The sequence below is a fragment of the Triticum urartu genome, chromosome 3 (genome assembly GCF_003073215.2).
Source record: "Triticum urartu cultivar G1812 chromosome 3, Tu2.1, whole genome shotgun sequence".
Classification (NCBI taxonomy): domain Eukaryota; kingdom Viridiplantae; phylum Streptophyta; class Magnoliopsida; order Poales; family Poaceae; genus Triticum; species Triticum urartu.
Genome location: NC_053024.1, coordinates 239,087,236 through 239,093,694, shown reverse-complemented (window position 1 = coordinate 239,093,694; position 6,459 = coordinate 239,087,236).

Sequence of the window (6,459 nt, the reverse complement as noted above, 5' to 3'; positions counted from 1 at the left end):
CTTAATCCCTAGCCCCTATTTCGAGTTGCAAATATTAGCAACAGAACCAGTATCAAATACTCAGGCGCTACTGCGAGCATTAGTAAGGTACACATCAATAACATGTATATCAAATATACCTTTCACTTTGCCATCCTTCTTCGCCAAATACTTGGGGCAGTTCCGCTTCCAGTGACCAGTCCCTTTGCAGTAGCAGCACTCAGTCTCAGGCTTAGGTCCAGACTTGGGCTTCTTCACTTGAGCAGCAACTTGCTTGCCGTTCTTATTGAAGTTCCCCTTCTTCCCTTTACCCTTTTTCTTGAAACTGGTGGTCTTGTTGACCATCAACACTTGATGCTCCTTCTTGATTTCTACCTCTGCAGCCTTTAGAATTGTGAAGAGCTCGGGAATAGTATTATCCATCCCTTGCATATTATAGTTCATCACAAAGCTCTTGTAGCTTGGTGGCAGTGATTGAAGAACTCTGTCAATGACACTATCATTAGGAAGATTAATTCCCAGCTGAGTCAAGTGGTTGTGGTACCCAGACATTCTGAGTATATGTTCACTGATAGAACTATTCTCCTCCATTTTGCAGCTATAGAACTTATTGGAGACTTCATATCTCTCAATCCGGGCATTTGCTTGAAATATTAACTTCAACTCCTAAAACATCTCATATGCTCCATGACGTTCAAAACGTCGTTGAAGTCCTGGTTCTAAGCCGTAAATCATGGCACACTGAACTATCGAGTAGTCATCAGCTTTACTTTGCCAGGTGTTCACAACATCTGGTGTTGCTCCTGTAGCGGGTTTGTCACCTAGCGGTGCTTCCAGGACGTAATTCTTCTGTGCAGCAATGAGGATAATCCTCAAGTTACAGACCCAGTCCGTGTAATTGCTACCATCATCTTTCAACTTAGCTTTCTCTAGGAACACACTAAAATTCAATGGAACAACAGCACGGGCCACCTATCTACAACAACATAGACATGCAAAATACTATCAGGTACTAAGTTCATGATAAATTAAAGTTCAGTTAATCAAATTACTTAAGAACTCCCACTTAGATAGACATCCCTCTAATCATCTAAGTGATCACATGATCCATATGAACTAAACCATGTTTGAGCATCACATGAGATGGAGTAGTTTTCAATGGTGAACATCACTATGTTGATCATATCTACTATATGATTCAAGCTCGACCTTTCCGTCTCAGTGTTCCGAGGCCATATCTGCATATGCTAGGCTCGTCAAGTTTAACCCGAGTATTCCGCATGTGCAGAACTGGCTTGCACCCGTTGTATGTGAACGTAGAGCTTATCACACCCGATCATCACGTGGTGTCTCGGCACGACGAACTGTAGCAACGGTGCATACTCAGGGAGAACACTTATACCTTGAAATTTAGTGAGAGATCATCTTATAATGCTACCGCCGAACTAAGCAAAATAAGATGCATAAAGGATAAACATCACATGCAATCAATATAAGTGATATGATATGGCCATCATCATCATCTTGTGCCTTTGATCTCCATCTCCAAAGCACCGTCATGATCACCGTCGTCACCGGCTTGACACCCTGATCTCCATCAAAGCATCATTGTCGTTTCGCCAACTATTGCTTCTATGACTATCGCTACCGCTTAGTGATAGAGTAAAGCAATTACATGGCGATTGCATTTCATACAATAAAGCGACAACCATATGGCTCCTGCCAGTTGCCGATAACTTTGTTAAAAAACATGATCATCTCATACAATAAAATTTAGCATCATGTCTTGACCATATCACATCACAACATGCCCTGCAAAAACAAGTTAGACGTCCTCTACTTTGTTGTTGCAAGTTTTACGTGGCTGCTACGGGCTGAGCAAGAACTGTTCTTACCTACACATCAAAAACCACAACGCGGTATAGTGATTGCTTTTTGATCTTTAGAAAGAACCCTGTTCATTGAATCCGATTCAACTAAAGTTGGAGAAACTGACACCCACGTAGACCTGGCTCGGATGCCACTATTGGGGAATGCGGTAATTTCAAAATGTTCCTGCACACACGCAAGATCTATCATGGTGATGCATAGCAACGAGAGGGGAAGAGTGTTGTCCACGTACCCTCATAGACCGTAAGCGGAAGCGTTATGACAACGCGGGTGATGTAGTCGTACGTCTTCACGATCCGATGATCCTAGTACCGAAAGTACGACACCTTCGCGATCTGCACACGTTTGGCTCGGTGACGTCCCACGAACTCTCAATCCAGCTGAGTGTCGAGGGAGAGCTTCGTCAGCACGACGGCGTGATGACGGTGATGATGAAGATACCAGTGCAGGGCTTCACCTAAGCACTATGACGATATGACCGAGGTGGATTATGATGGAGGGGGGCGCCGCACACGGCTAAGACAGTTGTCTGTTGTGTGTTCTAGGGTGCCCCCTGTCCCCATATATAAAGGAGCAAGGGGGGGCGGCCGGCCCTAGGGCGCGCCAAGCAGGGGAGGAATCCTCCTCCTAGTAGGAGTAGGATTCCTCCTTTCCTAGTCCTACTAGGAGGGGGAAGGAAGGAGTGGGAGAGGGGAAGGAAAGGGGGGCGCCACCCCCCTCCTAGTCCAATTCAGACTCAAGGGGGAGGGGGCGCGCAGCCTGCCCTGGCAGCCCCTCTCTCTCTCCACTAAGGCCCATCTAGGCCCACTAGTTCCCGGGGGGGTTGGTAACCCTCAGGCACTCCGGTTTTCTCCGAAATCACCCGGAACACTTCTGGTGTCCGAATATAGCCGTCCAATATATCAATCTTTATCTCTCGACCATTTCGAGACTCCTCGTCGTGTCCGTGATCCTATCCGAGACTCCGAACTATCTTCGGTACATCAAAACACATAAACTCATAATACTGATCGTCACCGAACGTTAAGCTTGCGGACCCTACGGGTTCGAGAACTATGTAGACATGACCGAGACATGTTTCCGGTCAGTAACCAATAGCGGAACCTGGATGTTCATATTAGCTCCTACACATTCTACGGAGATCTTTATTGGTCAAACCGCATAACAACTTACGTAGTTCCCTTTGTCATCGGTATGTTACTTGCCCGAGATTCAATCGTCGGTATCTCAATACCTAATTCAATCTCGTTACCCGCAAGTCTCTTTACTCGTTTCGTCATGCTACATCCCATAACTAACTCATTACTCACATTGCTTGCAAGGCTTATAGTGTTGTGCATTACCAAGAGGGCCCAGAGATACGTCTCCGATACGCGGAGTGACAAATCCTAATCTCGATCTATGCCAACTCAACAAACACCATCAAAGACACCCGTAGAGCATCTTTATAGTCACCCAGTTACGTTGTGATGTTTGATAGCACACTAAGTGTTCCTCCGGTATTCGGGAGTTGCATAATCTCATAGTCATAGGAACATGTATAAGTTATGGAGAAAGCAATAGCAATAAACTAAACGGTCATAGTGCTAAGCTAACGGATGGGTCAAGTCAATCACATCATTCTCTAATGACGTGATCTCGTTTATCAAATGACAACTCTTTGTCCATGGCTAGGAAACTTAACCATCTTTGATTAACGAGCTAGTCGAGTAGAGGCATACTAGTGACACTCTGCTTGTCTATGTATTCACACATGTACTAAGTTTCCGGTTAATACAATTCTAGCATGAATAATAAACATTTATCATGATATAAGGAAATATAAATAACTTTATTATTGCCTCTAGGGCATATCCGAAACCATTTCGGTGTCCGAATATAGCCGTCCAATATATCAATCTTTACCTCTCGACCATTTCGAGACTCCTCGTCATGTCCATGATCTCATCCAGGATTCCGAACAATCTTCGGTCACCAAAACACACAACTCATAATACAAATCGTCATTGAACGTTAAGCGTGCAGACCCTATGGGTTCGAGAACTATGTAGACATGACCGAGACACATCTCCGGTCAATAACCAACAGCGGAACCTGGATGCTCAGATTGGTTCCTACATATTCTACGAAGATCTTTATCGGTCAAACCGCAATGACAACATACATCATTCCCTTTATTATTGGTATGTTACTTGCCCGAGATTCGATCGTTGGTATCTTCATACCTAGTTCAATCTCGTTACCGGCAAGTCTCTTTACTCGTTCAATAATGCATCATCCCGCAACTAACTCATTAGCATATTGCTTCCAAGGCTTATCGTGATGTGCATTACCGAGAGGGCCCAGAGATACCTCTCTGATACTCGGAGTGACAAATCCTAATCTCGATCTATGCCAACCCAACAAACACCTTCGGAGACACCTGTAGAGCATCTTTATAATCACCCAGTTACGTTGTGACGTTTGATAGCACACAAGGTGTTCCTCCGGTATTCAGGAGTTGCATAATCTCATAGTCAAAGGAATATGTATAACTCATGAAGCAAGCAATATCAATAAAACTTCATGATCATTATGCTAAGCTAACGGATGGGTCTTGTCCATCACATCATTCTCCTAATGATGTGATCTCGTTCATCAAATGACAACACATGTCTATGGTCAGGAAACTTAACCATCTTTGATTAACGAGCTAGTCAAGTAGAGGCATACTAGGGACACTTTGTTTTGTCTATGTACTCACACATGTATCAAGTTTCCGGTTAATACAATTCTAGCATGAATAATGAACATTTATCATGATATAAGGAAATATAAATAATAACTTTATTATTGCCTCTAGGGCATATTTCCTTCAAAAATATTGACATATGGAGAGATGCATGGATCCTGAATTGTGCGAATAGGAGAATTATTACTCCTAGACGAGGGAATCTACCGACGAAAGTTTCTGACCTTATTGATCCAGTCATGAACGGTTGGGATGAAGGTTTGGTGAGACAAACATTGTGGCCAATTGATGCTCGAAGAGTCCTAGCGATCCCTCTCCCTATGCATAATATGTCGGATTTCATTGCTTGGAGCTATACTAAAAATGGTTTGTTTACTGTACGATCAACTTATTTGGAGGAATAGAATAAACAACACAGTAGGAAACTGTAATACACAAATGGTATGGGTAGAAGTAAGGGCAATCCTATTTGGGGTAAGATCTGGAAATTAGCTTTAGCAGTGTGTGTGTGTGTGTGGGGGGGGGGTGTATGAGACAGTTAAAAGAGCTTGTGTGGTCGATCGGGCGGGAGAGACAATCCTTGAATTAGTACTCGTCATGCCAGATCAAGAACTATCTATATTGGGTTTTCAGAATGCACTGGAGATGATCATTATAACCGTGTGGTATCTATGGTGAAATAGACGGAAGCTAGTTCATGAGGGAATGTTTAAAGAGGCGTACTAAACCTCGATGGGGATTTGTGCTAGAACGACAAATTATGTTAATGCCCCCTAATGCAAAGAGAAAAAATGAAGGATGGATCAGACCCCCTAGGGGGTTTGTTAAGCTGAATGTGGATGTTTTTTAATCATGATTTGTTAAGGGGCACATCGGGTGCCGTTCTTAGGGATGACAAAGGAAATTTCATTGCTGGCGGAAATTAGAAAATTGAATGGTGTGTTGATGTGCTGACAGCTAAAGCATTGGCACTTAGGTTCGGCTTATTGCCGACACAAAAGGTGGGTTGCAATCGTCTCGTTATTAACTCTGACAACATTCAACATGAAAGTCATTGACACAATGAAGAATGAAGGACATTCTGCAGGAGCGACGACCGCAGTTTTTGATGATTGCTATTTTATAGCTTGCGATTTTCCACTTACTAGTTTTGAACATTGGAAAGCAAATAAAGTAGCTCATGAACTTGCTAGTCTAGCAAAATGTTTCGTGACAAGGGATTGGGTGGAGGAACCTATGAAACAAATTGTACCTCTTCTTATAAACTACGTAACCATTATTTCTAATTAATAAAGTTGCTGATGTTTTTCAAAAAAAAGAACTTGCTTTTCAAAAGATTTTTTTGTCAAAACATGGCAGTGCGGTATCAGTTTCGAAGATGTCTTGAGAACACACGATGAAAACATATTTTGATTTGGACACACGGTTTGGAGGAATGCATTTTCTAATACTCGACGATCAAGTTTCATATATAACCATGCGCCAACCTTCCGGGGTGATCACAATTAGTATTATTTTCTTTCTTCACTATTATGACAGCCCGAGCCCCAAATGTTATGCTATATACTACTCCCTCTGTTGAAAAATACCCGCTCCGTTTCTAATATATGACGTTTTAGTAGTTCAATGTCACATATTTAGGAATGAAGGGAGTACTAAATATATGATGTTTTAGTAGTTCAATGTCACATATTTAGGAATGAAGGGAGTATAAGATGTTCTAACTTTTTTCTGAATTGGATGTACATAGACACATTTAAGTGTGTTTGTTCACTCATTTCAGTCTGTATGTAGTTCATATTGAAATATCCAAAACATCTTAAGGGATTTTTCTTTATCAGTAGCTTCGAGTAAATATT